At 40.5% G+C, this 23008-nt stretch overlaps 1 protein-coding gene across 6 annotated transcripts in view; it reads right to left on the reverse strand.

Moving 5' to 3' along the window:
- The window catches only part of PHACTR4 (phosphatase and actin regulator 4), a 98122-nt gene extending 79511 nt beyond the window's left edge, over nt 1-18611 (reverse strand). The window contains exon 1 of one of the 6 annotated variants that reach the window (XM_025447790.3): nt 18389-18611. The gene's annotated coding sequence lies outside the window, so the exon portion shown is untranslated. The remainder of the gene's footprint in view (nt 1-18388) is intronic. The other 5 variants (XM_049105591.1, XM_025447797.3, XM_049105601.1 and 2 more) reach the window with 5 other exon arrangements.
- Between the last annotated feature and the right edge of the window lie 4397 nt (nt 18612-23008).

Genomic DNA, 23008 nt, shown 5'->3' on the forward strand with positions numbered 1-23008 from the left:
TAATGTAAACAAAGTTCCATTCAAACTTTCATGGTAATAGACTGAGGTCTGCACTTTGTTTCAGACATATGTGGCACTGAATAAATGTCTGATATGTAAGTAATGGCAAAGCAGTAATAATCAAGAATCAAATACCTCTGGGTGCCTACGTGGCTCAGTCAGTTAAGCATCTGTCTGTGGTTCAGGCCTTGATCCTGCTCTTGATGGAATCCCAGACAGGGCTCCCTGCTCTGCTGGGAGCCTGCTTCTCCCTGTCCCTCCCTGCCAGTGTGTGCTCTCTGTCAAATAAATAAATAAAATCTAAAAAGGAAAAAAAATAATTGAACATCTGAAAATGGTTGTAAACATAATAGGATTTGCTGGTAGATTGAGAAGACAGAATTAATAGTATCTCAACTGCTGTTAACCACATTATTACTAGATAATCAGAGTGATGATCCTGGGCTAGCTAACAAAAAAGTTTCTTTTTCTTTTCTTATTTTTTTTTTTTTTTAAGATTTTGTTTATTTGAGAGAAAGAGAGAGAGAGAGAACACAAGCAGAGGGAGCAGTGGCAGGCAGAGGGAAAGGGAGAAGCAGGCTCCCTGTTCAGGGACCCGAGCTGAAGGCAGACCCCTGACCCGAGCCACCCAGGCACCCTAACACAAAGTTTCAAGTAATAAAACACCTCTGTCCTTAGAGAATCATGAACAGAAGGGTACCCTTTTTTTTTTTTTTTTTTTTTTTTTAAAGATTTATTCATCTGAGGGCAGCCCACGTGGCTCAGCAGTTTAGTGCCACCTTCAGCCCAGGGTGTGATCCTGGAGACCCAGGATCAAGTCCCACATCGGGCTCCCTGCATGGAGCTTGCTTCTACCTCTGCCTGTGTTCCTACCTCTCTCTCTGTGTGTGTCTCTCATGAATAAATAAATAAAATCTTAAAAAAAAAAAAGATTTATTCATTTGAGAGAGAATGGGCAGAAGGGGCAGAGGGAGAGAGTCTCAAGCAGTTTCTGCACTTAAACAGAGCCTGATACCGAGCTCAATTTCACGATCCTGAGATCATGAAACCAAGAGTTGGACACTTAATTGACTGCACCACCCTGGTATCCCACAGAAGGGTATCTTGCTGAAGAATCCCAAGTAGTAGTCTTTGTAGAAGACTACTCTGTGTCTCCACCTAACCAAATGCCTGTGCTAGAAATACTTCCATGGTTCCTAGGATAACCACCCACATGCAGATGATGCCTAAACCTATATGTATGTTCAGTCCAGATCCCTCTCAAAAGCTCAGAATAGGGGAACCTGGGTGGCTCAGAGGTTTAGCGCCACCTTCGGCCCGGGGCCTGATCCTGGAGACCCGGGATCGAGTCCCATATCAGGCTCCCTGCATGGACCCTGCTTCTCCCTCTGACTGTGTCTCTGTCTCTCTCAGTCTCTCTCTCGTGTGTTTCTCATGAATAAATAAAATCTTAAAAAAAAAAAAAAAGCTCAGAGTAAAAGGCAAAATACTCAACAGTTTATAAGGCCCTATGACCATTCTCAATGACTCCATCATGTTCAACTACTCTCTCCCTCACTAAGCTTCAGGTAGGTGAGCCTCCTCACTGTTTCTTGAACCTGCCAGGCATGCTAGGGGCTTTTGTATTTGCTATTCACTCTCTCTGGAATGTTCCTCCCTCAAATATCCATTCCTCAATTCTTTTAGGTCTTTGCTAAAATGTTGCTTTCTCAGTGAAGCTTTCCTTCATGACCCAACTTTATTTTTTTTAAAGATTTTATTTATTTATTCATGAGAGACACACACACACCAGAGAGAGAGAGAGAGAGAGAGAGAGAGAGAGAGGCAGAGACACAGGCAGAGGGAGGGGAGAAGCAGGCTCCATGCTGGGAACCTGACGTGGGACTCAATCCCGGGTCTCCAGGATCATGCCCTGGACTGAAGGTGGTGCTAAACCACTGAGCCACCCAGGCTGCCCACATGACCCAACTTTAAATAAAAATATTCAGCATTACTCCACCCCAACTCACCCTTGCTTTATCTCTTTTACCATCTTTTTATTTCTCAGAGCGCTTATCTTCTACATTGTGCCTTAAATTTATTTTTATTATGTTTATTTTCTTCTCTCACTAAAATATAAATTCTTTCAGGACACATATTTTGCCTATTTTTTTTCACTACTATATCTTTAACAACTAGAATTGTTGTTAAATAGTTGGAGGGTCATGTGAGTGACACAGTTGGTTAATCACCTGACTCTGGATTTTGGCTCAGGTCGTGATCTCACAATCATGAGATTGAGTCCTAAGTTGGGCTTCATGCTCAGTGCAGTCTGCTTGAGAGTCTCTCTCCCCTTCTTCCTCTGCCCCTCCCCCATGCACACACATGCTCTCTCTCTCCAATAAATCTTAAAACAAAAAAGATATATGTATATATATGTATGTATATATATATATTTTTTTTGAATAGTGCCTGGAAAACAGTAAGTACACAATAATATCTGATTTTTAAATGAATGAGCTCCAAATCCACATGTCCAACTCACTAAACACCTCCACTCAGATATCCTCACAAACTTCCATTCAACATACACAAAAACAATTCATTATCTACCTCACTCATCTTTATTCCCTCCTCTTCTGGCAGGTTCCTAGTTCACCACCATCCACCTAGTTGTTCAAACCAGAAATCTCATCCTCCACATCATATGAGTCATTTCCAAAACATATCTCACACGCATCCCTCTCTTCATCTTCATTGCCTGAAGACACGATAGTATCCAAAATATTCTCACTGCCTCTCACAGCTCAGTAATTAAGTATTCCCTAAACTGGGGCCTATGAACTCTTGGTTTTTGTTTTCCCTCCTACTTCAACTGATGTAGTCCCTGCAGGAACCTCCTTTTCTTGGCCTCTAAATGCTGCTGAGCCCTAAGATTTGGCTCTTGAATCTCCATCTCTTCACTATCTTCACTTTCTCCCTCCCTGGAACATCATGAGCATTTTGGCTGGGTCAGTTCTTTACTGAGTACTGTTCTACACATTGCAGGATATTTAGCAACTCTCATTTAGTATTCCCCCCACATTAAATGTCCACAGCCTCCCTAGTTATTATGACATCCAAAATCAGCCCTCTAAATTTCTAAACCCTCCTAGAAAAAGTGTAACACCCCAAACATGAACCCTGACTAATCATCTCATCCAGTTCTATAGCTTTTTTTTAAAGATTTATTTATTTTAGAAAGAGAGCATGAGAAGGAGGAGTAGAGGGAGAAGGAGAGAAAATATCAAGCAGTGTCCACAGTGAGTGTGGGGCCCAACATGGGGCTTGATCTCATGACCCTAAGATCACAAACTGAGCTGAAACCAAGAGTCAGACCTTAACTAACTGCACCACCCAGGATCCCCAGTTCTATAGCTTTAAGTATAATATATATATACTGATGATTTCCAAATTCATATTTCCAGACTGAATTTCTCCTCTGAACTTCAAACTAGTATATCCACAGCCTTACAACATCTTTATTTGGCAATCTAAGAAGTTTCTCAGACACAGCATATATATATATATTTTTAAAAGATTTTATTAATTAATTTCAGAGAGATAGAGCACACACAAGCAGGGTGGAGGGGTAGAGGGAGAGGGAGACTCCCCTCTGAGTAGGGAACCCAAAGTGGGGCTCAATCCCAGGACCCTGGGATCATGACCTGAACTTAAGGCAGATGTTTAACCAACTGTGCCACCCAGATGCCCCAATGTAGTATATTTTAAAAAACAAAACAGAACAAAACAAAACAAAAACAACAACTCTTGATTCCTCACGCCCAACTTGTTCTTCCTCCAGCCTCCCCTACTCAATAGTTAGGGCAATAGATGTATGACACTTACCAAAAAATTAAATAAATAAATAAATAAATAAATTGCTGGCAAGTATGTTAGCTGCTATTTTGGATCATTATCTTGGTTAAGAGGCAACTTAAGTGTTCCAACTGCTCAGGACAAAAACTTTGGTGTCATGATTGAGTCTTCTCTTTCTCTCACAACCACATCTAAATCATCACTAAATTTTACGGCCTCTGCCTTTAAAATATATCCATAATCTAAACACTTCTCACTACCCAACTCCAAGCTATGGCTACATCTTGCCTAGACTAGTGTGTCAATGCCCTAATCAATCTTCCTTCTTCCACTCAGGCTTTTTAAAAATTTTTTAAAATTATTTTTTATATTTTATTTTTAAGATTTTATTTATTAATGAGAAACAGTGAGAAAGAGAGAGAGAGAGAGAGAGAGGCAGGCAGGCAGAGACACAGGCAGAGGGAGAAGCAGGCTCCATGCAGGGCGCCTGACATGGGACTTGATCCCGGGTCTCCAGGATCACGACCTGGGCCGAAGGCGGCGCTAAACCGCTGAGCCACCCAGGCTGCCCTCCACACTCAGGCTCCTATGTTGTGTTGTCCTCAGAGTGCTCTGGGTGATCCTTTAAAAAAGGAAAGCAGATCATGTCTCCCTATTACATCTGAAATTAACTCCCAATTTCTTACCATGACCTTTGAGATCCTACATACTCTTAACCCGTTTCTTACAGACTTTACTTATCACTCTTGCTCACTCTCTTCCTGCCACACTACCCTATTGCTGCTTCTGTAATTCAAAAAACACATTCTTTTTTTTTTTTTTTAATTTTTATTTATTTATGATAGTCAGAGAGAGAGAGAGGCAGAGACACAGGCAGAGGGCGAAGCAGGCTCCATGCACCGGAAGCCCGACGTGGATTCGATCCTGGATCCCCAGGATCGCGCCCTGGGCCAAAGGCAGGCGCTAAACCTCTGCGCCACCCAGAGATCCCAACAAACACATTCTTACCCCAGGGCTCTGCAGGTGCTGTTCAGACAGCCTGGAATGCTCCTTTCTCAGAAATTGCATGATTCGCTCCTTTATTTCACATGACAACTCAAATATGACCTGCTCAGAGGGGCCTTGCCCAGACTACCCTGTCTAAAATGGCACATCCCTTTCCATCATACCCTATTCCTTCACCCTATCTTATTTCTATTTTTAACTTATTACTAAGTTAATATATACAAGACCTGAGATAAGACAGATATTTTCCTGTATTTTCTTAATATTTTAAAGTTTTACCCTTCACATTTTGATCATCGATGTACCTAAAACTGATTTTTGTGTATGGTATTAGATAGAGATCCTTTTTTTTCATGGCTAACAATTATCTCAGTCCATTACTGAATAATTTATCTTCTCTCCACTGATATGTAATGCCACCTTTGTCACATATCCCTTTCCCTATATTTATAGGTCTCTCTCCCAGCACTCTGTACTATTCTACAGGTCTATTATTTTTTATCCCAGGGCCAAAAGCCAGACAGTCTAATAATCAGTTTTACAATAAATCTTATAATCAGGTAGGACAAGTTTCCCCATGTTATCTTCAGAAATATGTTGGTTGCTCTGTTCACATTTTAGAATCAACTTGTCAAATTCCATGAAAAAAACTTACTGGAATTTTGATTAGAATTACATTTGATCTAAAATCAAACTGGGAGGGTGCCTGGGTGGCTCAGTCAGTTAAGTGTCTGCCTTCAGCTCAGGTTGTGGTCCCAGGATCCTGGGATTGAGTCCCGTGTGGGGATCCCTGCTCCACAAGGAGCCTGCTGCTTCTCCCTCTGCCTCTGTCTCTCATACATACATACATACATAATTATCTTTTTAAAAAATCAAATCAAATCAAACTAGGGAGGGACGCCTGGGTAGCTCAGCAGTTGCACGTCTGCCTTCAGCTTAGGGCATGATCCCAGGGACCTGGGATCGAGTCCTGCATCGGGCTCCCGGTGCATGGAGCCTGCTTCTCCCTCTGCCTGTGTCTCTGCCTCTCTTTCTCTCTCTCTGTGTCTCTCATGAACAAATAAATAAAATTAAAAAAAAAAAATCAAACTAGGGAGAACTGTCTTCTTTATAATACTAAGTGTTCTAATCCATGAATAGTTTATCTCTCATTTATTCAGTCTCCTTTATTACTTCTCTATTTGGACCATCTTTGTCTTTTAAATAGAGTTTTTGGGGAAAACATCTAATTTATTTCTACTGTGATTAAGAGATATTTTGTATTCCTTTTAACCACCGTATTTTCTATTTTTCATTAGTTCCACTCTTTAGTTTTTTTTTTCTCTTCTGCTGTATCAATTTTTTTCTCATTCCTTTTCCTCATTTCTACTTATCTTTATTCTGTTACTATTCTTTTATTATTACCTCTAAAAGACTAATATGAATATTTTACCTTAAGTCTAAAGTTAATTTAGTATCTTTACTCCTTAATTATATAAGAACTCTTGGAATGCTTTCACTTCAAACCCCTTCTCTATTTATATTTGAGTGTTTTCCATTTTTTAAAAAGATTTTATTTATTTATTTATTGGACAGAGAGAGAGCGTGAGCCCACAGAAAGAAAGAGAGGGAGTAGCAGATTCCCCATTGAGCAGGGAGCCTGATGTGGGGCTTGATCCCAGGACCTCAGGATTATGACCGACTGAGCCACCCAGGCACCCCAAGTATGTCCCATTTTTATATCTATAAATAAGATGTTTCTTTATTGTACATTTATTCTTTGCTCATCATTCCCTTGTGCACCTCAGACTCTTGTTTCCAAGAAACAAGAGTTTCCTTTTTCCTGAAGTATATCCTTCAGAAGTTCCTCTGGAGAGGTTCTATGGGAATATGTTCTCAGTTCCCTTGTTTGAAATTTTTCTTTTAAATTTATTTTTGACATAATGGTTTTACTGATACACAATTCTCGGTTGATAGATTTTTTTTCTTTTAGTATTTTGAAAATACTGTTCCACTGTCTTCTTCCTTCTAGTATTGGTTCAACCGGGACACCAACAATATCTCAAAAAGTATATATCCTGCTAGGAAAAACTATATATTCTTGGCATATTCGTTTATATCTGTATTTAAACTCGAGGCTATCTTGGACATTCAAAATGAAACAAAGAATGAAAGCTATTAGTGACAGAAAAAAATTTTTGTTTTTTAAAGTCTGTTCAAAAAAAAAGTTACACTTAGGAAGAGTTTATTTTTAAGCACAATAAAACCTAACATACTACTTAAGGGTAAAGACTTAAAAATGGGACTAGGGGCAACTGGGTGGCTCACCCAGGTAAGTGTCCAACTACTGATGTCAGCTCACGTCTTGATCTTATGGTTGTGAGTTCAAGCCCTGTGTTGGGCTCCACATTGGGCAGGGAGCCTACCTTAAAAAAAAAAAAAAAAAAAAAAAAAAAAATTGGACTAATACCCCTTTCAAGAAAAACTAACCTCCTCCTCTTCCTAGTTAAACACAGTCTTTTCTGTTACCACTAAGACGCATGAATCAGCTCTTTAAAATAGAGGTGTGGCTCACTGATAATCAAAAGTACTCTCAAGGAAATATCATTAGTGAATTACAAAGGATATTATTTTCAGGAAAAATACAGATCTCAGAAAGGGTTATCCTACTTTCAAGATAACGCAGATCAGAATTAATCATATAATTTCTTCTCCTCAAATAATTGGGACTAAATTTGGACTTCAGGCAATTATAGTTTCTTTCTAATAGGTGAAGTTTGGTTACATAGATTTCTATGGTGTTGGAAACCTCATAGAAATGATCTGTTGAAAGATGGACTTAAATAGACTTTAAAAAAAGTTTTGTGTATGTCTGGATCATGGTAATACCAAGTATAAATATCTCATAAAATAAATATAGGGTCATTACTTACAGGAATTTAATGTGGCATAATTGATGTGTAAGAGGTTAACCCTTTTAATCTCTTCTAGTTAAAAGGAAAAAGTTGCTCAACAACTGCTCTTTAATTTTTCCCTTTCTGTTCTGCCCTCCAAAAGCACTAGCACACACAAAAATACTTTATTTACCAAATCCCTTAAACCTTTTATTATTAATTCCTTAACACCAATGCCCTAAAGACAGTTAAACAGAGAGTTAAGAGGCTAGAGCGGAGCTTCTGACTGCTAAAAAATAAATTTTCTTCTCTCTGTAAGGACAAAGAGGAGATAGCTTAAAAAATACAAAGAAATACTCAAGACACAAAAAGACAAATATTGTATGATTCCACTTATTTGAGACACCTAGAATAGGCAAATTCATAGAGACACAAAGTAGAATAAAGGTTATCACCAGCTGAGAGGGGAAGACAATGGGAAGTACTATTTATTGGATAGTTTCAGTTTGAGATGATGGAAAAGTTTTGCAAGTGGATAGTAGAGATGGCTGCACAATGTTGTGAAGGTGCTTAATGCAACTGAATTGTACTCTTAAAGAAGGTTAACATGGTAAATTCTAAGTGTGCAAGGATTATTGTAGTTGCAAACAAACAGACTTATTTATCTCATGCTACAGATTGCAAAGATACATTCATTTAACAAAATGGTTCTTATTGGCCTGTGGCTAAAGTGAAAGGATGAAGCCCTCTCCCAATTACATAAAGATGCTGTTCCAGAAGCCAGTTATCTACTTTTATATAAACATTAGAGCATATAAGACTGTTAGAAAAATTCCCAATCTTATTGGTATCACCAATAGGTAAGAGGCATTGTGTTACCTTTTAATACATAAAGCAAAGACAAACCCATATCCTGAATCCTAAAGTTCTCCCTCAAATTTAAATTCAGTGAAAGGAACAGGAGGGTGTGTGCAAGTGAGAGGAAATGGAAGTACTCTTCACACCCTGTGGCTTGTTCTATACAGTTACTCTCAGTATCTACTGAAAGCATTTTTAATAGGGATTTAGCCATGAGGAAAGGGAAGAAGAGGTAAGTCTCCCTTAGAAATTCTCCCTTTTCTTCTTGTCACTCACTAGAGGAGGAGGGAGTGTTTCAGGGCTCCAGTTTTTAATCTTATTTAATAAACAATTAACCCCCAAAAGAACAACCATTTCTCTATGAACCCAATTCTGAGGTAAATAAGAACGGAATACATCTTCAACACTAGTGTGAAAAATATACCTTATTATTTTTAAAATAACCTTGACACCTTATATGAAGTGACAATTTTTAATTTCTAATGATCTAGGTAGATATTAGTAGCTCAAGATTAAAATGAATACTTTAGTGTCTTCCAAAGCTCCAAATGTCCTCACAAAACAACTGCTAGTAAAAATAACTGTATATATACCATTATGAAAAAAATTAACTTAGAACATTTTTATCCCATACATTAAAATTGACTTTTCCAAAAGTTAAAAAAAAAAAAAAAAGACTAATAGAAACAGAAGTTGAGGAATTCATAAAGTATTTAATCCATCTAAGGAGAAATAATTTTTCTAATGATGGAAGAAATATAAGAAATTACAATGGAAACAGTGAGTGGCTGTGGCATGAAGGTTTCTGTCAAAACAAAACAAAAATAGAAGCACCTAGCTGGCTCAGTTGGAAGAACATGTGACTCTTGATCTCAGGATCATGAATTCGAGCCCCACATTATATGTAGAGATTACTTAAAAATAAAAAAATCTTTGGGTGCCTGGGTGGTTCAATGGTTAAGCATCTGCCTTTGGCTCAGGTCATGGTCTGGGGATCAAGTCCAATATCAGGCTCCCCACAGGAAGCCTACTTCCTCCTCTGTCTATGTCTCTCCTCTTTCTGTGTCTCTCATGAATAAATAAAATCTTTAAAAAATAAATTTAAAAAAATTAAAATCTGTAAGAAAATAAAAAACAAATACCACAGATGGGGGAAATCTTTCAATATACTTGAAAATAAATTAACATCTACAATAAAAGGCTTACAAAAGTATCTAAGGCCATAAAGACCCAAACGGATAAATGAGCAAAAAGAAAAGAATTTACAGTCATAGGAATAAATGTTTCACTGTCCTAATAATTAAAATGTTAAAACAGTATGCATCCGCAATACTCAAAAACTTTTAAAGTTAAAGCAGTACTTACGTATCATTTACAACTATTAAGCTGGAAATATATTTATTTTAAAATATTAAAATCCATTATTAATAAGGTCGGTTGTGAATAAACATGTACTGTAAACTATTAGTGGCACTGCAAATTAGAGGAGACTGATGTCAGCAGTTTGGTAATACCAATCAAGCACTATATAAATGTTCATATTTGCTGATCTAGTAATTTCATTTTTTTAAGATGACAAGGTTTTTTAAAAAGTATTTTATTTCATTTTGAGACAGCGAGAGTGTGTGCGCATGTGCAAGATTGGGGGGGAGGGGCAGAGGGAGAGGGAGAGAGAATCTTAAGCCCACCCCAGCTGAGTGCAGGAGTGTGGAGCCTACTGTTGGTCTCAATCTCACAACCCTGAGATCAGGACCTGAGCCAAAATCAAGTGTGATGCTCAACTGACTGAGCCACTCAGGTGCCCCCCAGTAATTTTATTTTATTTTTTTATTTTTAAATGTTATTTATTCATGAGAAACAGAGAGAGAGAGAGAGAGGCAGAGACACAGGCAGAGGGAGAAGCAGGCTCCATTCAGGGAGCCTGATGTGGGACTCGATCCTGGGTCTCCAGGATCACACCCCGGCCGAAGGCAGCAGTAAACCACTGAGCCACCCAGGCTGTCCAGTAATTTTATTTTATTTTATTTTATTTTATTTTATTTTATTTTATTTTATTTTATTATTTTTTTTTAATTTTTTATTTATTTATTATAGTCACAGAGAGAGAGAGGGGCAGAGACACAGGCAGAGGGAGAAGCAGGCTCCATGCACCGGGAGCCCGACGTGGGATTCGATCCCGGGTCTCCAGGATCGCGCCCTGGGCCAAAGGCAGGCGCCAAACCGCTGCGCCACCCAGGGATCCCTAGTAATTTTATTTTAAAAGAAAAAAAGTTATACATACAAAACCTATGTGGCAGCCTTATTTGTAATAGTTAAATGAAAATCCACAACACAGGAATCTTCCAGTTTATTTCCACAAACAGATACTGTTAGCTGGGAGAGTAAAGAGGTAAAGTCAAGAGGGAAAAGTGACCTACAGAGACACGGTTAAAGTGCTCTGGGATCACTCAAGGTAAGGAGGAATCATTAATCTTTTACACCAATTTTTCATACTGTATTTCCTACCAAAGTGCAAAGGAGAGAATAAGCAGCTGCATAGAGAGAATCAAGTACATTGGTAATCAACTCGATGGTGTGTTGCGGGGTAAAGATGGGGAAGGGGAGTTCTCACTAAGAAACTGAACATGTCGAGTTCCACCAGAATCAGCCATCCACAGAGGAAACAAATTAATAAGCAAGAGCACTTAAGTTTTGTCAGACAATCATAAGATTGTTTTCTATTCTTTTTTTTTTTTAAGATTTTATTTATTTATTCATGACAGAGAGAGAGAGAGAGAGAGAGGCAGAGACACAGGCAGAGGGAGAAGCAGGCTCCATGAGAGAGAGAGAGAGAGAGAGGCAGAGACACAGGCAGAGGGAGAAGCAGGCTCCATGCAGGGAGCCCAACATGGGACTCGATCCGGGGTCTCCAGGATCACACCCCAGGCTGAAGGCGGCGCTAAACCGCTGGGCCACCGGGGCTGTCCGATTGTTTTCTATTCTTAAATAAAATACAGTCAACACTTAACTAAATAGTACTCCTGGAAATGTGACTAACAAGTTCACATCTGAAAGAATAAACGTAGGGAATTTTAACAATGAGAGTTTTTTGGCCACAGATTTTACTAAAATTAGATTTGATTTGAAATGTTTACCTGACAAAAATATCCAGTAACATCACATACTACAAATAAATTTCTAAATCAGTGCACTGACAGCTCACATCCTGAGAGATTTCCCTTGCCACTCAGTACACTTGAATAGAAGGATGCACCTATAGCACTCATCACAATACTACTTTTCCCTTTGCCAGGTCTGATATTTTCTCATATTTATTAAACACCACACAGTTTACAAAGACCTCTTACTTATATTCTTATCTCACATCCCCAAAGAAGTGATTATTATCCCTTTTAACAGATGAGGAACCTAAAGTTTAAGGAGGTTAGCTGACTTGAATAATCAGTGACAACATGGTAGAAATGGAAGTAGAACCCAGGTCTTCAGACTCCAAAGATAGGAAACATATTATATTGAGTAAATAGGTCAGAGCTTTCAGATAGATGGTCAAAACCAACACCTCGTGTTTTATTTTATTTTTTTACAGATTGTATTTATCTTATCATGAGAGACACACAGTGAGAGGCAGAGACACAGGCAGAGGGAGAAGCAGGCTCCACACAGAGAGCCCAACGCGGGACTCGATCCCAGGACTCCAGGATCGCGCCCTGGGCCAAAGGCAGGCGCCAAACCACTGAGCCACCCGGGGATCCCAACACCTCGTGTTTTAAACATAACAGAGAAGTTAAACTGAAAAATCAAGCTCGAATCTGAAAGCTGTATAGTTTTAACCACCTCTTCCCTAAAAATCAAACCGACACTAAACACACTTCCTCTCCTAAAATCCCCTGGAATGTTTTTGGTTGCAAATCATAAAATCTTAGAATTTGAGAGACCAACTAATCCAGAGTACTCTTTTAAGAAATGAGAAAACTGAAGCACAAGGCTTGTGACCTGCTTAGAGATGATGACACCAAAGCCTTCTACGACAATATAGTGTGTTTTCTTCTAAGGCTCATACCAATCGATGGCACTCAATAGATGCTGTTTTGCTGAGAATACAGGAGACAGAATGCAAGTATTAGCGGAAAGTTCGTGTCTAATCTCAGCTAGGCCCTAACTGCTGGTCAGTGGCCCATTCACTCATCTTTGGTTGGCTCCCTTACCTTTTCCACAACTGCTATTCCAAAACTTTAACCGTTTCTGAAGTTGGCTAACCCACTCTATCTAGCCTTTTATCATTCTGAAGATAACTTAACCCCTTCCTTTGAAAAGAAAGATAAAAAAGAGGTCACTAGACATTAACAGACCTTATAAGGCAGAAATTGTGATCCTGAGCTTTGCAGTCAAAATATATCTGGATTCCAGATCTCTTCCATTACTTATATGGTGCTTTTGGGAAATGAAGTTAATCTCTCTGAGCCATTTCTTCAACTGTCAAATGGGAATGCCCACCCACTCTACAGAATTTTTGGAAAATTAAATAACACATATAAGTGTATCTAAGGTGCCTAACTCAGTCTGTGCAACTCTTGATTTTGAGGTCATGAGTTTAAGTCCCAAACTGGCTGTAGAGGGGCAGCCCCGGTGGTGCAGTGGTTTAGCGCCGCCTGCAGCCCAGGGTGTGATCCTGGAGACCCAGGATAGAGTCCCACATCGGGCTCCCTGCATGGAGCCTGCTTCTCCCTCTGCCTGTGTCTCTCTGCCTCTGCCTCTCTCTCTCTCTCTCTCTGTGTCTCTCATGAATGAATAAATAAAATCTTAAAAAAAAAAAAAAAAAAACAACTGGTTGTAGAGCTTACTTAAAAAAAAAAGGTACCTAGATCAGTGTACAGGGTAAGTGGCTGGTGACTACTCCAATTTTAATTCCCATCTCCATCACTTCCAAACACATCTTCCTCCATTCTTTCTTCATGTTTCACTTTCAAGGCTCACCACTCCATCAGCTCTCAATTTTATCTCCTTCCAAGGCTTCTTTATCATCTCCCATTTCTTTTGTGCCAATCTTCAGTATCTGCCTCTATGCGGTTCCTTTTCCTTCACCTTCAAAGATGTCAAATCTTTCCCATCTTTTAAAATCAAATCAAACAAAAAGTCCCTCAAAATCCAACTCTTCTAGCACTTACTCTAAGTATCTTCCTAAACCCCCTAACCTACCCTAAGACAGCAAACACCTTTCAAAACAGATCAGATTATGGCAATTACCTGCTCTAAAAACCTTTGAGGGTATAACAATTCCCTAAGCATAATGCCTTAGCAAAGCACTGTGAATCCTTCTCAGCAACTGACCATCAAACTTTCCTTTCACCAGCCACTCTATTAACTGTTCAAGCCCAGGGGTCCAGAGACCCCCTAAGTATTTCATAACCCTCTAAAATTATATGCATCTTTGTGTATGTGCAGTTGTCTGGGTGAAAATTTATTGCTTTTCTCAAATTTCTGAGAGGGCATCTGAACCAAAAAATGTTAAAAACCAACTCCAAAACCCTCTTAGCTGTACCAGACTTCACTCTTTCCCAGACACACACCTCAAACTTTCCCCCATCCATTCCTATGCCAAACTGCTTCCTCTGGCTGATCAGGCGTGGTGGTGCTTGGGGGAGTCAGGCTGGAATAACCTTAATAGTAACAGGTCTACTGGGTGAATTCTTATTCACCCCTCAAGAACAAGCTCCAAAATCACTTCCTCTGTAATGCCTTCCTTCACAGTCTACCAAATCAGAATCACTCAGTCCCTTTCCTATACTGTAACACAGATCTACTGAACACTTAACCACTCTCAGGTACTGTAATGTAAGCTTTTCAAGGCAGAGGCTCAATACTGTAACATGTCTGTACCTCCAGAACATAACCCAGATCCTAGCACATGATGGGCAAAACAAAAACCTGCTGAATAAACCATTTTTGGCACTGCATTTGTGTCCTGGTATTCTCCACAACTGCCTCTGACCACTTTTGTTATTTGTTCACTCATTCAACAAACATTTATAAAATTCCAACAAAATACCTGGACCTATGTGCTAAGCAGTAAGGATATAGCCTAGGACGCAGTCCTTGGCATTTAAGACCTTTAACTGTGATGATACAGAACAAATATAATGGGTTTATTTGATGAGTGCACAAAGGGTCATGGTGGCCCATATGAAGAGGTGACTAATGGTCACGGAATGTCCTAAAAGGAAACATTACACTCTCTTAGGCCAGAGTATCTACTCATTCTGTCTCTTTCTTTATAAACAACCTTCTTCCAATGCTCCTTTTCCTTTTCTAAACGTTATAATGTGACCAAATACCCTACTCCTGGAAATAATTCCACAATTATTCCTTAAAATTCCATAATTTACTCCTGGAAATTATTCTACAATAATTCCACAGATAGAGCAGGATGATTATACCCATGTCAAAGATTAGAAAACTAAACTTCAAAGAGGTCACTGCTAAAGGTGGCACATGAATGAATGAGGGAGAATTTTTATTTAGTACTTATCTACTGCCTGACTCTTCCAACCACCCCCCCACCCCCCCAATCAGCCTATAAGCCTCAAGGAAAAGAATTTTGTTTTCATTGCATGGTCCTTAGGATCGGATTCCTGCATTTCCAGGAATCTGATTCCAGTGTCTAGAACACAACAGGCTTTCAGTAAATATATATCAACTGAATGAATGGATTAATTTGAAAATAAAGTGGTCCAATAGTAAAACACACAAGGGAAAAAAATTTCTTTCCATCATGATGGCGTAATAAGAAATTTAAAACAGGTTTCTACTAGTTAGGAAAGGCTAGACCAATTGTACGGACTCAATTCCATTGGCATGTTATGCATTTTACCTAAGAAGAATTTAAATAAAGGAGGTGAAGTAAGTTTCTATTTCTGATGTCACATTCATGGCATGTACTGACATAAGCCAAGATTTAGCTGCAGGTTTGAAACTGATTAATAAAAGTCTTTACAAAAAGCAAACACTAAAGAAGGCATTTTCTTGAGACTTGACATTGCCTGGAAAAGTATCTGAATTTAATTTCTTTCTTCAATGTTAGTTCCAGCAGCCAAAACTGCTGTATAGATGTTTTCCAACATATGCTTCAAAACCTTTAAGCAAAGATTAGCTAAAACTTTTTAGTAATGAGGGACACCTGAGTGGCTCAGTGGTTGAGCATCTTCCTTGTCTCAGGTCATGATCCCAGGGTCCTGGGCTGGAGTCCCACATCAGGCTCCCCATAGGGAGCCTGCTTCTCTCTCTGCCAATGTCTCTGCCTCTTTCTCTGTCTCTCATGAATAAATAAATAAAATATTAAAAAAAAAAACTTTTTAGTAATGATTAGACAAAACCATGCCTAGTAACTCACCACTCTTCCACGCCCAAGGGCTCCATATAATTGCCATTGGTTTGAAGCACAAAATAATCACCGCATAACATCAAACAAGGTGATGAGACCAACGTTGAATATGATTTATGGTTTAGTATGACATTGTTTTATCTTCTAGAAACTCCAGTTCCTTATAAGTCACTTTGTTCTGATTATAAAATATTTCCATTATTTTTCTTCATTATTTAAATTTCAATAAATCATAAGCTGTTGGTGGTGGTATGATGAAAACTGCAACAGGTGTGAGGTAATGAAAAGAGCACTGGACTGGAATATGGTTTACTCTACTATTTCCTATCTAGGTTAACTGTGTGACCTTGGGCAAGTCACTTAACATTCTAGAGGCTGTGAATTTAACATTTATCAGCTGTAAAATGAATACTACCACCTCATGAAACTGTAGCGAGAAAATATATAATATGGGTGCCTGGGTGGCTCGGTTAAGTATCTGCCTTTGGCTGAGGTCATAATCCCAGGGTCCTGGGATAGAGCTTAGCTCAGGCTCCTTGCTCAGCAGGGAGTCTGCCTCTCCCCTCTCCCTTTGCCCCTCCACTCAGTTTGTGCTCTCTTTCTCTCTCAAATAAATAAAATCTTTCAAAAAATAACGTAATATAAATGATGAGTTTTCTAACTAACTAACTAACTAACTAACTAACTAACTAACTAACACTAACAGGGCAGCCCGGGTGGCTCAGCAGTTTAGTGCAGCCTTCAGCCCAGGGTGTGATCCTGGAGACCCAGGATCCAGTCCCACATTGGGCTCCCTGCATGGAGCCTGCTTCTCCCCCTGCCTGTGTCTCTGTCTCTGATGAATAAATAAATAAATAAAATCTTAAAAAAAAAAAAAAAACATTAACAGCAACAGCATGTTTGAACAAGTAACAGCCAGTCATTAGCAACTACTGTTCTTAGATTATTTTTAAAATTTCTAGAGCAATTCTACAGATGCTCCTTCAAAACACAACCAAGAAAACAACCAGTCCCTACTCACTGCTGCATTAAACTGAAGAACAACTTCATTAAAGACCTCCATCCCTGTACAATATTACCAACACAATCTGGGATTCCCAGAGTAAATCACTTCCATCATGACATATCTAAATAATAGAGTACAACAGACTTTTATTTCATTTGCCAACTTGACTAGGGAGGGAATTTAACCTATATAACTCTAATAACTTTCCCTGATTCATGTAAAGAACTCCTGGTTGTCCCCATTTCGGAGACTTGAGATACATAATTATTTTTCAAAAAGAGTGTCCACAGTGGCGTCTAGAAAGTTTTGCCTTATGCTGAATCTAGCAATGCATTCTTCCAACTCAACATAAAGTTACCACTATCTAACAAAAGTTGATTAAATCCACACAATTCACCGGTTTCGGTAAGGATCTACTACTACCTTTCCTCCTCAAACTGGCTTCGCTCCTAGTAATTTGGTGAACTGGTCTCTTTGTTGCTTTCTAGAAGCCACTAGGTTTCTGGTTTCCCCATAACGCAGATCCTTCTATTAATAGGCATTTTCTTCCAACTTTTTGTTTCGAGCAAAAGAAATAAAAGGACTGGCGGGTACGAGGGGCGAGGGAATGGGTGGCTGAACAAAGTCCTGTAGCTTTCTTCTGCGTGCAATGAATGAAAAGACTGCTCCGTGCCCTATAAATCACTTTCCTCCAAGATTCAAGAGGTGTGTGAACTATCATTTTGCTCAACCGCGCTGGTTCTTTGGTTCCCGGATCACCGCTGCAACCTATGCAGACACCGCAGCAAATTCGGTCCCTTCCCAGTTTCCTGGGGAGGGGGCTCACTTCTTTTTCACAGGCCCATCCCCCTACGGAGAAAGACGCCTGGAGATTCGTGCCCTGAAGCCGCGCGGGGCTGACGTTTCAGAGTTAGACAATAACCTCGAGGATTTTCAACAGAAATTCCGTCTGCCGCTGCCTGGCGAGCCTCCGCTCTACGCAGCCGGGATGCAGAGGTCCGATAGAGGACGGGTTTGAAAAATGGACTTTGACCTGATCCGGTTGCCGTAACCGGATCCCCAGGGACCGGTCCCCAACAGGGGCGTCCCGGCGGGCTCCCCGGAGGAGGGGACTCCACGCACGGGCACAAAGGGGCAGCCCAGACAAAAGGGCCCCGCCAAGTTGCGGGGGGCGGAGAGGGCCAGCCCGCGCGGCAGGCGGAGAAACCACGGCGGCACCGTTGTGGGAGGGCGGAGGAGGAGCAGGAGCAGGCGGCGGCGGCCCCGGCCCAACCCGCCCCGCCCTGGCCCGACCCGACCGCGGCTCCGGCCGTTACCCTCGCCCGGACCGCGACCTCCTCGCGGAGCCAAGAACGCGGCCCGAGTCTAAGAGGCTCCCGCAGCCAGACCCCGCGCACTTCCCGCTCACTTTCCCTCGCTCATCCAACTCACCCGGGTGGCCGCCGCCGCCTCCTCAGCTTCCACAGTAGTTTCCCCCGGAAATCCTACCTGGCCCGCCGGCCGCCAGCCTGCAGCCAGAGCCTTCGCCCCCGGGAGGGGGAGCGGGAGCGGGCCGGACAGTGAGGGGTAGGAAGTGCAGCCGCGGGGGCTCACGGGACTTGTAGTCTTCGGCAAGGGCCAGCTGTGTCGCGGGCTGGACAAGATGGCGAGACTCTGCAATCTCTGTTCGCGTTGGGGGGGGGGGGGGGGCGGTGGCCCTACCCGGCCTCTCTGGGCATGCGCCACCCGCTGCCAGCGCCCTGCGGTTAGAAGAACTTGGGCACCTTTTCTGGTGCCCGAGGAGGCAAAGGTCTTTGGACTTGGGAGGATAGAATTGAGTACTCGGCTGCAGGCAGTGCGTAAGGAAGGAGCTGTTGCAAGTCTGCTGTTGTAGAAAACTGGGTCCAGTCTCTGGTCAAATTTCATTTATAATTTCTGCAAAAGGAAAAAAAAAAACTATGGAGGGTCACTTTGAAGTACAAAAACTTAGAAGTAAGTTATCCTTAGTTTTGTGCATAAGGAATTAACCCAGTAATCATTCTTGACCCCTCCGTCAGCCTAAGTCCAGTCATTCTACATCCCATGTATCTCAGTTCCATTCCATATTCTGCACTACCATTACCTAGAGGAAGCCACTGGCAGTCCTCTCCAAGTCTTACTAGTTTCAGGCCTCTGGGCTATCTTCCTCCAAACATCTTCCTTGCTGCTGCCAGAAAACCTCGCTAAATGCCAACCCCATTGTGTCACAGCTCAAATTAGACCTGACTGTGTAACCTAAAGCTACAAAACTTGTAGAGGAAAATAGGAAAAAAAAAAATCTATGTGACCTACAAACACATAATCCATAAAAGAAAAAAATGATAAATTGTAAGTCATCAAAATTTTAAATTTTGCTCTTTAAGACACTGCTACGAAAATGAAAAGGCAAGCCACACCCTGGGATGAGATCACAGCAAAACCTACATGCAACAAAGGACTAATATGTAGAATTATTTCAATCCATTAAGATAAAGAACCCAGTTTAAAAAGTGATTTGAAAAGACACTTTACCAAAGAAGATAAACCTATGGCAAATAAACACATGAAAGATGTTAGGGAAATGCAAATTGAAACTACAAGGAGATAATCTACACACCATGACTTATAATATCAAGTGATCAAGTGTTAACAAGAATGTAGAACAACAAGAATTCTCATTCATTGTTGGTGGCATTGTAAAATGATACAACCACTTTGGAAAACAGTATTGCAGTTCCTTTAAAACTTAAATATACACCTACCATATGGTCCAACCATTACACTGCAGGTATTTACCCAAGAAAAACTAAAAGCATAAATCTACATAAAGATTTGAACATGAATGTTTATAACAGCCTTATTTGTGATAGCTAAATGCTGGAAACAACTCAATGTCCTTCAAAAGGTGAATGGATATTTATACAATGGAATATTCTTCAATAATAAAAAAGGAATGGGCAGCCCCAGTGGCCCAGCGGTTTAGTGCCGCCTGCAGCCTAGGGTGTGATCCTGGAGACCCTGGATCGAGTCCCAGGTCAGGCTCTCTGCATGGTGCCTGCTTCTCCCTCTGCTTCTGTCTCTGCCTCTCTCTCTCTCTGTGTGTGTGTCTCTATGAATAAATAAATAAATCTTTAAAAAAAAAAAAGGAATGAAGTACTGATATGCACAACATAATGAATCTTAATTATGCTGAGTGAAAGAAGCAAGACATAGAGGAGTATATTCTGTATGACTCCATTTGTATAAAATCCTAGGAAAAGCAAACTGTAGTGACAGAAAGCTGATCAGTGGTTGCCTGGGGACCCAAGAAGGCAGATGTATGGCAGGCAGAGATTATAAAAGGGATAAGGAAGCTTTTATATTATGTTGACCATGGTTATAGTTTCAAGATTGCATGATGCGTGTTTTAAATATATCAAAACTCATCAAATTGCACACTTTAAATATGTGAAATTTATTGTTAATTATACTTCACTAAATCTGAAAAATTGTATAATCAAATATTTCTTTTAGGGATACCTGGGTGGCTCAGTGGTTGAGTGTTCCCCACCTCCCCCAGGGTGTGATCCCAGTCAGGGGAAGGGGATCTAGTCCTGCATCAGGCTCCCTGCAAGGAGCCTGCCTCTACCCCTATGTCTCTGCCTCTCTCTTTCTCTCTCTCTCTCTCTCATGAATAAATAACATCTTAAAAAAAAAAAAAAAACCTCTAAGAAAGAAAGAAAGAAAGAAAGAAGAAAGAAAGAGGGGTGCTCAGTTAAGTGTCTGCCTTTGGTTGGGTCAGGATCTCAGGGTCCTGGAATTAAACCCCTCATCCAGCCCTGCTTCAGATTCCCTGCTCAGCAGAAAATCTACTTCTCCCTCTCCCTCTGCCCCTGTCTCCCCACTCCTCCTCCCCCTGTGCTCTCTGTTCTCTCTTGTGCTCCCGCTCTCTCTCTCTCTCTTAGAGAAAGAAAAAAAGAAGAAAGAAAGAAAGAAAGAAAGAAAGAAAGAAAGAAAGAAAGAAAGAAAGAGAAAGAAAGAAAGAAAGAAAGAAAGAAAGAAAGAAAGAAAGAAAGAAAGAAAGAAAGAAAGAAAGAAAGAAATCTTTCCTTGGCTACTATTGTTGTAGAAGCTCTAACTGAGGAGTTTCAATATTATGCATGGGGAAGGGGATGGATAGAGATGGCAATTATGAAATCCCAGGTAACTAAAATGATGGTGGTAACAGTAGTAGTGATAGCAGTAATAAAACTCAAAACTTTGTTTTGAGCATCCAGGTCTCTTACATATGCCTTAAATTAGGATTCTCCCCAGAAAGCAGAACCAGAGACAAGTACTAGTTGCAGGTAATTTATTTGGAAGGTGGTCCCAGGAATTTAATGTGAGAACCTAGAGTAAAACAAGAAAGAAGGAGCCAACACAAGGGTGCATTACCAAATGGGCACTGCTGTGAGCACTTGGAGCTAGATCCTACCAAAACCATCTAAAGATTGTCTGGAATGCCTCTCAGCACGGTCCACCCAAGGACTGATCTGAGAAGCATTTATCCATTGGCTCCCATCCCCCATTAATTGGGATTACCCAAGGGGGCATCAACTCTTCCTGTATTCTGAATAGGGTCCCACCAGGGTCCTGTATCTTGGTTTAGGAAAAGCTCCAGGACAGAATACAGAAAGATGCAAGGAGAATTAAAGCCTTTACTAAACTATTTTCTGCGGCTTCAGCTAGAATCTGAGCTAAGTCTGAGAGGACATGTTGTAAGACAACTGAGGTGCCAGACCATCCCTTGCAATGCTCAGATTTGTCCATGTTCTATATTAGATCCAATTCATCAACCTGTTTTCAAGGTGATGGCTGGCAGAAAGACTCAGTGGCACTCATAATTCTTTGCAAAATGTTATGTTCCCCCACATGTCTTTTGTACCCTATAATACACTTCACTCACCCATATGGATGATTCTCATAAATAATATTAAATGAAAGAAACCAGACCAAAGGGGTATATACTGTATGATTTCACATATATAAAATAAAATATGGGCAAAAATATTCTGTTGAAAGCCAGGGTAACAGCTACCCTTCAGGGTAGAAGAGCAGTGTCTGGAGGAAGGTGAGAGGAGGTTTCTGGATGCTGGTATTTTGATCTGGATCTGAGTGCTTGGTCCATGGGTATCTTCAATTTGTAAATTCAGGGGATCCCTGGGTGGCGCAGTGGTTTAGCGCCTGCCTTTGGCCCAGGGTGCGATCCTGGAGACCCGGGATCGAATCCCATGTCGGGCTCCCGGTGCATGGAGCCTGCTTCTCCCTCTGCCTGTGTCTCTGCCTCTCTTTCTCTCTCTCTGTGACTATCATAAATAAATAAATTTAAAAAAATATTTGTAAATTCATTGATTGGGATATACATAATTTTCTGCATATATATTATACTCCTGACATAATTTTTTAAGTGGGAAGTGGCCTGGGCCAAGTTTCTTGTCTTCTGAGAAACCAATTAGCTGTAGACACTAGGGGTACCTGGGTAGCTCAGTCAGTTAAGTGTCTGGTCTTGATTTCTGGGCGATAAGTTCTGGCCCCACGTTGGGTTCCATGCTGGATGAAGAGCCTACTTAAAAGAAGAAGAAGAAGAAGAAGAAGAAGAAGAAGAAGAAGAAGAAGAAGAAGAAGAAGAAGAAGCAGCAGCAGAAGCAGGAGGAGGAGGAGGAGGAGGAGGAGAAAAAGAAGAAGAAGTAAAAAAAAGAAAACGTAAACACTATTGCCAACCATTAATATTTCTGGATTTGGGGCTCATGGGCACTATTGGTGCATAATGTTAAGAGCTTGGGCTTTGGCAATAAAAACTGTTCTGCTACTTCCTATGTGTGTTAAACACAGATAGGTTATTTAAACTGGTTCAGATTCAGTTCCCTCGTTGTAGAATGGGAAACATAATAGTACCTATTATATAGGTTGATGTGATAATAAAGTAACACACATAAAGTGGCCAGCACTGTACCTGATATACATTAAGTACTCAGTAAACAATAACTGTTCTAAGTAACATTAGTTTTTGTCTTTCTATTTTTATTAAGTTCCCAA

This window comes from Canis lupus, chromosome 2 (genome assembly GCF_003254725.2).
Source record: "Canis lupus dingo isolate Sandy chromosome 2, ASM325472v2, whole genome shotgun sequence".
Classification (NCBI taxonomy): domain Eukaryota; kingdom Metazoa; phylum Chordata; class Mammalia; order Carnivora; family Canidae; genus Canis; species Canis lupus.